Consider the following 12,456-nt stretch of genomic DNA (forward strand, 5'->3'; position numbering starts at 1 on the left):
CACAGCTCCTAGGAAGCGCAGTGGACGAGTGCAGCGGGATCGAGCTCACCACGCTGAACTGCACCAAAGTCTAGCCCACCTGTGCTCGTCTCTGCTCGCCCGTGTGCAGTCGGCACCATGGGCAAGGATTCCACCACCTGTGCACTCACGCCGTGATGTTATTCGTTACAGCAAAGCAGAACTGCTGCATCTGGTTCCACCTAACTCAGTTCTGCCCATTTCATCTGACCCTCGTCAACAGGTGGGTTCCCCACTCAATGTAAGGGAGAGTGATGTTTACTACTGCCTGCTCCTTAATGCACACTCACTAGTCGCACACTGCGATGCATGACATGACTTAATCTAGGAAACAAGTCCGGACTTCTTTTGTGTTACAGAGGCCTGGCTGAGAGATGCCTATAACATTATTCACCGCAATCATGTCTCAGTACATTCCGATGGCGGGCTCACAATAATTTTCCTCTCCCATCTCATTATGACCTTGCTGCCCCTTTTATTAAACATTAAACATTAAGGGCCCAATTCATGGAATAATCCGTGTGAAAAATTGGTATGTTGTGTGCCAGCCTGCGTGCAAATCCCCGTTCATCAATTAATGGAACCGAATGCGCTGGACATTTCTGAGTTTTGCGTGAAGTTCTCTCAGGGCCGGCACGTCTCTGCTAGTGGACGAGCGCCTTGCGCGAGACTCCAAGCAGATTGCGGGCCCGGCCTATGCAGTGACACAAATAGGGGGCGGAACATGCAGAATGAGGAAGAACACATGAAAATATGGGCATGTTGACGGCCAGGGTAGGGCCAAGCAATCGCAAGCCCATTCCAACGCAAATCCAACTGTATTCATGGATGTCATTGCGGAACGTCGCATTCCGAAAAGACACCCGCAAGCTCCATGATCCATCCCCCACATGATAGCAGGCGTAAACTACAACGCTCATAGGAACCAATGCATATGAAGCACTCAACGCACACCAAAGCAACGTCTACAGCCACGATGATTCCAGCAATAGTCAGAGCTATCATGCATGGACACTGCAGGAGGAAGAGGATGCTCAGAGTCTGGATCTTCACACCACGCACCATGCTGTTTGGAATGCCGGATGACCAGGTACATGCCAGGTACAGGTTCCCCCGCCCCATTTAATCCTACACCTCGTCAGGCAGTGGGAAGATGGCTTAGCATCACCCACCATCTGCTCCCATGCCCTTACCCGCTAGAAAATGTGCTGACTGCACTTCATTTCATTGCGATTGGGTCCTTGCAACAAACCACTGCAATAGTGGGTGGGATATCGCAGGCCACCCAATCACGCTGCCTACACTAGGTGTTGGCATGCATAACAGCATGTGCATGTGTGAGCAGGCACATATATAAGCCCAGAACAGTGGCAGAAAGGCAGACAGTGATCCAGGATTTGTATGCAGTCGCACACTTCCCCTATGTACTAGGTGCAATTGACTGTACACATGTTTCACTACGGCCACCCCCGAATGACGGAGCACGTATACCGGAATCGTAAGAAATGGCACTCCAATAATGTGCAGGTAGGTTGTGATGCCAATGGAATCATCATGGAAGTGTATCCCAATTTCCCGGGCAGCACCCATGATAGCTACATCTTCCGCCAGTCACCAATGCACCGGACCCTGGCATCTGGAAAACATTGCAACGCATGGCTCATCGGTGAGTATGAACAGTCACACATATTAATGCAACACACCAAACAATAGACCCTGACAATAAATGACAATGACAAACATGTACACATTTACAGGGGACTGTGCCTACCCGCTGTCAACATTCATGATGACAACAATCTGGAATCCCACAACACCCGCTGAGGTGAGATATAATACAGCACATGTAGCTACCCCAGCCATATTGGAGTGCACATTCGGAGGGCTGAAGTCCCGGTTCCACTCCCTTGACCACTCTGGTGGGTTGTTGCTATATGCATCACTGGTAGTATGTCGAATTATAGTGGCTGCATGTGTACTGCACAATGGGCCTCATCCCGAGTATGCTGGCATCATGGCAGTAGAGCTGCCAGGATATCGGCATTCGGTACTTACCTTTAACAGCATTCGGTCCAGTGGCATTGCCGCCGTATTACGTGTTCCGGCGGGACGGTGTAAATCCCTATTCGTGGAGTCCTATAGGACTCCATGAGGGGATTTGCCTTCATTACCGGTGGCAGTAATGGGGGATTTTCTTTTTACCAGTAGCGTGCCTGTCTTACCTCCAACATTTAGCTGGAGGCAACCCAGGTGCCCCACCGGCAAATCCGTAGTCGGGCAGTCCAGTAAAGTGCCAGTATCCTCGAAATACCAGCACTTTTTTACGAGACGCAACTCAGAATGAGGCTGAATGTCACCACACGGCATGGTGTACCAGTGGAAATGCAGGTGGGACACCAACCGCACCCAGAGGTACCACCCTTACCGATGGTTGGCCGAAAGGCACGCTGTGCACGAACCCAACTGGTGCAATCATACTTCATATAGAAACCAGCCCCTGTGGAGCACAGACACTGAAGCCACATCCCAGGTGCCAATCAATGGTGAATTGGGGCCTATCCTCAGTGCCCACAACAACACCCTGAGAATGTGCGTATGGGAGGGAAAAATTGTGTGTGTCCACTAGACATAAGACAACAGGCACCAACTGAGCCACAGATAAGATTTTTAAGTGGGACTATACCACTCCCACTTTGCAAAGTAGGGAGTAAAATGATACTGGAGACAGAAAAAATGTACAAATCTACAAAAAACATAAACAAGTAAAAACATGTTGGAACTGAAAAATGCATCAACTTGGCAACATTGCATTCTTAGCACCTAGTCATTCAAGGACATCAAAAGCAACATGTTCACTTATTCCAATCAGCCACTCTAAATACCATTGTACACCTGTGGGACTTTGTGCAGTACAGGCTCAAACCTATCCATGTTGATGTGAGCATGAAAGCATGGGTGCAAGATTCCACATTTTACATACGTACTGTGAATAGGGAGACTATGCACCACATATCAACATGACCACTGAATCTGAGCCAATTTGTAAGTCACAAACAGGTGTTGATACACCCCAAGGGCCTGATTCACAGAAGCACCAGATAATGTTGTAATCCCATAGTGAAACGCTCTATGAATCATGCCCCTAATCTGTATGGCTGTGAAGAAATCACCAAAACAGTCTCAGCAACCTGAACCAACAGTGTCCATGTAGTACACCCAAAAGCACACCGCACAAGCAACAAAGTCCCTGACCACCATCACATAGACAACAACTGTTGTGCATGTAGACACCAAAACATAGACATGAGACCACAAGTAGGAAGGCATAGTGCCAAATGGATGCAAAAAACAAAGACACACGAGGACAGACCTGGACCCACTATGTGTGTCCGACAACAATAAACCCGTTCGGTGGCCACAGCATTCACTGACCAAAACTATGCTCACAATACACAGTCACATCAAAGCTGCCACTTCGATCCTGAAAAATGCAAGTGCACTCCAAGAAATATGCAAATCTCACATTATCCCTTGTGTGCCTGCACCAGCTGGACTGTGTAATCCATTGATGTCCCCCTCTGTTGGCCTGGAAACATCCAAACCACGATGCTGTGTCATGTACATGGACAGAGCAACAACTTCACCTACAATCGCAGAAACCATATCCACATGCCAAATGCCTGTGTAGAAAAAGACAAAACAATGTCAGGGCCAGCAACACATCCATGCACCCAAACATACAGTAACATGTGTCCCTCCACCCCCTCCGGGTGATATGCAACCAATGCAAACAAAAACTCACCAGCCACCCATCACCATGTGTCCCGGCATCCATGCAACTAGATCTGCCAGACTCCTGCTAATGCAACATGAATTCCCCACACAGTGACACCCTACCCACCCACAACAAATATACTTCCTTATCCCCTGAGGGACATGCAGTGAAGGACCCTGTTACCTTTACCCATTCCCATGCTGATGGGACATTCTGAAGACTTGCATCTAGCCACAGTCACTATGACATTGAGAGGACCTCCAAAAAGAGACCTCTGAGGTGATGGAAACCCAAGTTCACCCTGGAAATACTTCCAATGCCACAATATGGCATCCCCTCATTAACGTGGCACTGGGACAGTGCAGTAAACACTGGCAGGAGAGTTGATGATGCAAAGTCCAAGGAGATGTTATTGTAAAATATCACCAATTTCACAAAAGGCAGGATCATGCAGAAGGCAGAATTTCAGCGAGGCAGCTGTCATACTGGAAGACACGGCACCAAGGCAACTGGCATGAAACACACAAGCAGACATGAGAAAGCAATGGGAAACAGAGGTCAAGGACAAAGACACACAAAAGGGAGCAGGCAACAGGGAGGTGGAAGGGTAGGCAGACTTCACAGGGATGGATTGAATTTGGGAATATGTGCTTTGAACTGAAGGGAGCAATTAGATGCACTCAGCAGCTGTCAACAGTGGTCTGGAAATCTGGTATCTGTGGAGAACATGTCATCCACAAATAGCCAGCAATGCTGTCATGTGTGTGGATTTGTTTTTGGACAGCACCCCCAAAAGCGGAAGATGGACCAAGGTTGGACTGCCTGCATGGGTAGACATGACTAGAAATCATTGAATAGGATACAATGTGGCAGGAAAGACACATGTGAAAAGTGCAAGGAAACACTCACCACTGCAACCACCACCATGTGTCACAGGACACAAACATCCAAGTCTGCCACCCTCATGACAACTCACCAAAAAGGTCCTACAGTGACCGCCCCCTCACAACTACGAACCTGCAACCAGTGCCACCCTGATTATCTTGAGAAAACAGCATGCATAGAAACACCAGCCTACCATCAGCATGTGTAACCTGCACCAATGAAGCTTGACCCGTTCACCTCAATACAAGCAAAAGCCACAAACAACAACACAAGTGACACCCTGAGTGCCCTTCACGAACCACCGGGAAAACCCACCATTGCATGCAGATCCATGTATGCTACATCTCCGAAAAGAAGTGCCTACAACCACATAAACACACCCAACACCAACCAACATTCACCCCTGTTGGACACCACTGAAAATGGAACTCATCACAACATGCAGCTGTTCACTCACCCCTCCCCCCAACAGACCACACACCATGAGTGAGACTGTCCCAGTAAGTGTGCATGGATCCCATGGTGCACTTGCAACTCACATGGGGAGAACAGGTGGAAACAAGCTGTGGGGAGTGGACAATGTTACACATGCATGGGAACACAATGTGTAAACAAAACATGCACTCACTGACAGTGCTGGATGAGATGAACAAGGAATGCAAACCAAGAAACATGCAACACATCATGGTGTAGAAAACTAACAGAAACAAACACTGTACAAAAAGCGACCTCATTGGGTAACAAAGAAGCATTCTATCAAGGGTCACATGCGGATATCTGTCCAATCCTACATGCATCAAGTCTGACAAACCTGTCCTGCGGAGTCAATGTACAGAAATGGCTAGCATTGTGTCACAAGAGGCTACGTCATGAAGTGGTGCTCCGGAGGATGGCATATCTGACACTCAACGTGTGTCGTCCATGTGGAACAGTGGCAGGGCAGGCCATGTAATTGGACAAGGGAGTGGATTGGGAAGTGACACAGGTTGAAGAGTAGAGTGTACAGGAAGTAAATATGCAGACCTTGGTAGGATATATGGTGCCAGGGGGAGTATAAGGGTGTCAATACAGAGATATCATCATGATCAGTGAGGCAACTGTTGGAGAACAAAATACACAGAGTGAATATGCCCAGAGAATCTATGCCCTCAATTAGTACAATCATCGAGAACAAATGAAATCCTGTCAATGCCTAAAGTGTGACAAGTGCTGCCCAATCAGTTGCACAAATTGTGTCAATTGTGTAGGTGCATCCACCAAAACAATGCACCCGCATTGAAGTGTAACTGCACATACACACACATGCATGTGGACAGACACACATCTGGACAGACATTCACAGTGAGTCAAGGAATCCCCCCAACTAGTAAAAATGTGTCATGCATGCAAATACCATGGCGACCAATAATACAGACACAACACATGAGACAGTGTTACCTGCACATCCCATCCTCTCGACCTCAAGGCAATCATGGCAGTTGACACCACTGTGCATGGATGCATGTCCACAACTGCATTCATCACGCCATTGAGAAGGCTACTGTACATCTCTATGAGAAAAAAAATAAACAAAGAATTCCACATTTGAAAGGGCAGAACATCAAAACATGCCACCATGCGGGCCAGGGGGATTTAAAACCAGCAAACAAGTGTCTATGCTGATTCAAGGAACACAACAAAAAGAAAAAAGACCACACCGGTCATGTACAAAAGAAAAGAAAAAAGTCCATCCTATTCTTTATGTATAGGGTTCATTTAATTTATCCTCATTTTCCCTGGACTTCTTGGACCTTCCTTGCCAGTTTTTGTTTTATGCAATACATGTTGTATATGGTTACATTGCTTGTTTCGTGCAGTTCATTTTTGTGCCTGCATCTTTGATTGTTAACATTTCACCCAGTGCATGTCTCCATTGCAGTTCATGTGTATTGTGGCATGGCTGTGTGTGTTATGTTGTTGTTGTGAAGGTTGTGGGTGGAAGTATGCCAATGTGCCTTACATGTGGCGGTGGAACCATCAGATGACTGGAGGCTGCACTGGATGCTTTAATTCTCCTTTACATGTGCAGCATCACTGTGTGTTTAGCGTGTTTGTGTGTGTGTGTGTGAGATGCTGTGTATCTGGGTATGGTTTCTGTTATGTGTGGATATGTTTAAAATTGTTTACTTGCCACTGATTGTGGATGTAATGCCACTGGTTCATGTATGTTTGTAGACTTTCACATTGATTTTGATTTACTGTGCAGAGTCGTTCATGTGTCCCATTTGCACATGCTTGTGATTGTGTATGTGTCCACACTCTATTGACTGTAGTGTGTATTTGAAATTTTGACTGCTGTGGTGGGAGGTGGGCTCACTGTGTATTGGCGGCCTGGTCACATCACTTGCATTTTTTCTTTTCATTGCTGTGTCACTCTCATTTAATGCTCACACCCCACCCAGCATGTGAAGTGTTGGGAATTAACCAGAGTCCTCCCGAACCCCCAAGCACTTTAGAGTTAGGCAAGGCCTCTTTTAGGCACTATAATGGACTAGGGGGAGGAGGGGCGCTTGGAAGACACTCTCATGCAAATATAATCACATACACAGACATGGGCAGGCACTGAAGAAGGCAGTTATTGTTTAAATATAAGGCACAATTAACTATTAGCTGGATTGGTTTGTAATGTCAGATCTTAGGCATTGTAAAATCTTAGTACTATAGAGGAGTCAAGCTCCTTGCCAGAATGAATGTGGCCTTTGAGTTTTAAAAAATTGACCACAGGCGCTTATGCAGTGTTTGTCACTATGGCAAGCACGGGCAGCCCACAAACGGACTCACCAGCTATCTACTGTCCGTCCAGGGTCCATGCAGGTTAAAAATAGGAAAAACATTGTTCTGTGCGACAAAATGCAGAATGGAACACATTATAAAAATAAAGTGTGACGGAGACTACAGGGCCCAGATAACGTTAGCACGAGGAGTGAAATATGGTTAGAATCAATGAAAATTGTTTATAAAAATGTCTAGTTTTTTGCCTTGGGCTAGGCCTCAAGGTTTGTAAAAGCCTGAAGAGCTGCAGTGTGTTTTTGCATAGTAGGAAAGCATGAGCTACAGTGTATTCATAGAGCTAACATAAAATAGCATGCCCTGACAAAACTGCTGACAATGAAGAAAGAAGGCTTTGGAGCATCCCTATTATGGATAAAGGACGGATGGGGATGAAGCTATGATCCATTTCCAGTGATGCCACCACAGCAAGCCAGGATTATATAAACCCCTCCCTCAAACCACTTTGTCGAGAAGGAACGGAAGAGTGACATTTTATAAGATTAAACTTGTTATCCTTACACAATTGCTTTTTGGCCTTATTCCCCTAGAGGGGTTTATTTATTCTGGTGTGAGCGTAATGAGGGACACCCTTAGGAGTGGTGACTATCCTGGTGTGATCCAATTCCACCCTTGTACTTTGCGGAATGGTCCCAGGCCTCTTCATCAGGTAAGAGCCACACCAACCTACAGCGCCCGGGGTCCCAAATAAAAACACACAGGTTTCCTGAGCAGTTTTAGAAGGAGCCATCTTAAAAGAAATCCTATCTGCTCACTGAAGCAGGGCGTGGCTCCAGAGAGAAGGACAGGCCAGTAATGGGACCCCTTAATGGAGGTAAACTCGGGTGATCATGCACATGTGAGCAGATTCTTGTAAGAGATAACAACAAGGGGATATGTGTGTATGACATTATGTTGGTGTGAATGGATGAAGTACTAGGTCAAAGACATAGAATTGTGGTGATGTGTTAAGGTATACATTGAATAGGACCTTTGCTGATGTGTTACTGTATAGATTGGATAGGATTTCAGGTGATGTGTTAAGGTATATATTGGATAGATGGTGGGTTATGTATTGAATTTGTCACATAGTTCAGTTTTTCTACTTTTTATAATGGAGAAAGGGAGCCTCAGCGTATAAAAGACTGGGAAGAAAGGGAGCCTCAGCCATAATAGGTTGAAAAGGTAGTGTCACACAGAATTCATTTATGATGATAAAAGCAATGGGATCCTTAGCATATAAAAAAACCGAGAAGGTGGCACTACGAGGATATAAGAAAAAAATAAGTAGTGGCTCGGTATAAGGAATGGGCCTGGATTTTAGTCAATTATTTTTGTATATTTTCTCTTGCTGTCTTTTGTGGTAATAAAGGGAAGAAGGTAGATGAGTCGCAGTGTGTGTGTGAAAACAAAAAGTGGGATTGGGGGAAAAAGTGGGTTGTTCTGTATTTTTGTGTAACAAGCAGCAGCGTACGCAGCATAGCAGTAAGGTCTAAGTGAAGCATCAGGGATGTACGCAACATTATGGGAAAGAAACCCCAACAAGACACATGCATAGAGCCCTGCCTGCCACTGTATTGTGGCAGGATATCACAAACAATGGGTATTGGAAACAAAGGAAGGGGGGATGTCTTGCTCCTGACCAGAGCAGGGCTCCCATAACAGAAGCACGCTAGAACAAATTTCCATCTTTTTAGCAGAAAAATATAAGGGGAAAAAGTTACAAAAAGGAAAAGAGATTTTAGATCTGTGGTGATTATTGGAGGATATGGAAGACCAGGAAGATTAAAAAGAGATCCGAAGGAAGGGTATATACCCAGTAACACCTAAACCTACAGTAGGGTATACAAATCCAGCCTAAAAGCCTCCAGTGGTAGAGAAAATGTCGACAACAGGATCATCAGGATTAGCCACTAGGAGGGGGAACTCAAGAGCTTTTGCACCTCCACCTCCATGATATATGATATTTTATTTATATAGCGCATATACACAGTGTTTCAAAGCGCTTCAAGGTGGAGGAAGGAGCAAGGGAAAATATAATATATTCTTACAAGGCCTTAAGACATAAAGACTGGGCAAAATAAACTATCGTACTAGGCATGATGACATTTCTGATACTGTAAGAGCATTGACAATAAATGAAGAAGGAAGGGGGGTAAGGAACAAACAATAACTATCGTACTAGTCCTGACAACATTTCTGATAGTGTAAGAGGATTGACACTAAATGAGGGAGGAAGCGGGGGGTGAGGAACAAACGAACAAACAATAACTATCGTACTAGGCCTGAATACATTTCCGATAGTGGAAGTGCATTGCCTATGGTGAGGGGAGAGAGGAGAGGAGGAGAAGGTAAAGGTGAAGGGGCCCCTGAGTGACCCTCGAATGTGGAAACAGGGCACAGTCACCACACACAAACTGATACGCCAGACATGCGGTTGTATTCCCAAAAGCTAGGGTTTATTGCAAAGTAAATAGTCTCAGTTGGCCAACTGGTCTCACGCCCCGCGATGTGTGTCTAACAGACCTCGGCAGACGCAAGAGCATGAGACACAAACATCAGTTACATATATACAAAACTAACATCTTAAAATCAGTAGTATCACATCAAAAACCGCCTCTTGCACATCTCCTTTGAACTGAGCACGATGATTAACAATCGTGACGAGTATGACACCTCAAACATTTGTTTTAGCAACTGTTTGCAATTTTGTAAAGCTGCAGACATAAGTCTTTGTTGAAAAGAACAGAATGCTTCTGTTCTCGCTAGCAAGCTGCATGTGGGGGGTTGGTGGGAGATCCACATTCCAGGCCTTCCTATCTCCTAGTTTCTATTTGGGTCCTGGAGGTCAACTCGCTCTCCAGTACTCTACAGAGCTCGGGAAGGGGGGCCGCAAAGAAGAACATAATTCAACCAATTTAATGTTTGTTCCGAGTATTTTCACTGTGTTTTCGAGACACACTGGCACCTGTGGGCTGATTAGGATGCCTCGCTGCCCTCTTTCAAGGATAGAGCGCGGGAGGAGACCGTGTATTTCCATCAGGGTTGCTACGTTATGTTTCAGCATATTTCCCTTTGCCTTGCATTGCACACTGGTAAAGCAGAATATCATGTCAGTGAAGCATTTAGAAAAGAAAGCAATAAGCAAACGTTAGAGAAAACAAGATGGTGATTTCTGTCACCTTAAAATGGCCACACTTCGGTCAAGCTTATGATTATGTATTACTAACACTAAGAGCATGAGACAGTTGGTCTTCGGCCAACATAGTACATTTCCCCATGATCGAGGGTGTCTGTTTTTCTGGATCGACAAACCCTCCTTTTGGCTGTATGCCAAACATCTCATCCGTACATTGCATCCTCTTCTGGCCACATATCTGTTTCAGATTCTGATTCTGAATCAGGCTCTGAATCTTGCTTATTTTTAGTTTCCTCGTCATTGTCACCTATGTCAATGGACATGAATTCTTTGACTGTCTATGTCTCTTCTCTACCAAGGATACTTGATCTACTAGTGCTCTTTTTCTCTATCATCTGTACACCTTCCACTAATTTCGGTGCACATCACAGGTAGGCAGTGTATGCAAAAACAACATGTCATGAATATCCCTAGTACTGCTATCAGAAGCGCAAATAGTTTCCATCCCCATGAATATAATAATTCCCAGAACCAGGAACTTATATCCCAACCCCCGTCTTGGGTATGGAGTTCAGAACTTAATAAATGCAATTTTCTTATTGCCTCGAAAATCATGGGAGAGGAGTCGTTTACAAATACACAGCACGCTGATCCCACGATTTTGCAAACACCACCACAATCAACCAGGATTACATCAAGAGCCATTCTGTTTTGCAGTGTCATCAATCTAACCCCTTTCTCCTCCAGCGTCATGTTGTATAATATATCTGTTGTTCTGTTTATTGTTTTTTTCTAAGATTCTGGATAATCGTCGAATATTATAGGAGTTTATTGCTTGGGCCAAAAATGGTATAAATGATTTTGCTACATCTACTGCTATTAATCCGTCTTCATTACTTCTTCGTGGCCTAGGTCTAGATAGTTTGGCTATGTCTGTTGTTTCTAAGAAAAACATTCCTGGGAACAGTAGTCCTAAATAGCATGTACCTCCCCAGTCTAGGTAACCAAGGATACGCTTTATCTCCACATATGAAATACACCGGGTCACCTAAATACACTGGCTCTACTTCCCTATTAATAATCGCTGTATTTATACATCTAGTGAATGTCCCTACAAAATAGGAGCCCTTCTTTTTTAAACAAAGAGGAATAGAACGTGGGCTGTAGTTTACTGTGTAAGAGGGGGGCACTGCATCTTTATTTCCTTCTGATCTTATGCAAAATATGAACACAGATGACTTTTCTGATGGAGACAGTCTATCTTGTGGCATTGGTTTGGGTTTAGCTTTTGGTGTTATCATCCATGCTTTATGAAATATTGAGCAACCAATGGGTCTCATAATAGTTTTTTCAGAATTCATTGATGTTTGTGCTATCTAATTGACCCGTTTCACTTTTATTCCATTTTCCACAATACAATGTACTCAGAGATGCACTGCATGCAGAACTTAATGTCAGTGGCTGCACGTACCAACCTATTCCTTTGCCACCATGCTGTGGCAAATGAGCACACACCCAACAGTTGTTCTTTTTCAAAATGTAATGTGTCATGTTCATAATTTGCAGTAATGTATTATTTCCATAACCCTCTCTATGTCTCTCTTCCACTGGGGACAGAGTGTAAGTAATTACATAAACAGGGCTTTCGGTGGTAGAGATGTTCCTAATTGGTAAGAGAATTTCTAAAGGGTGCATCTCCCCTAAATACCACAGTACCAGTGCTGTTATTACTGGGGCCATTATGCTCATTATGCACATGATTATTGTCAAGGTCAGCATGCAATTCTTTCGGTAACTTGTTTTATGCAATCTTTCAGTTTCTATGTTTGAT

The sequence above is a fragment of the Ambystoma mexicanum genome, chromosome 10 (genome assembly GCF_040938575.1).
Source record: "Ambystoma mexicanum isolate Mex_15411 chromosome 10, UKY_AmexF1_1, whole genome shotgun sequence".
In the NCBI taxonomy this organism is placed as follows: domain Eukaryota; kingdom Metazoa; phylum Chordata; class Amphibia; order Caudata; family Ambystomatidae; genus Ambystoma; species Ambystoma mexicanum.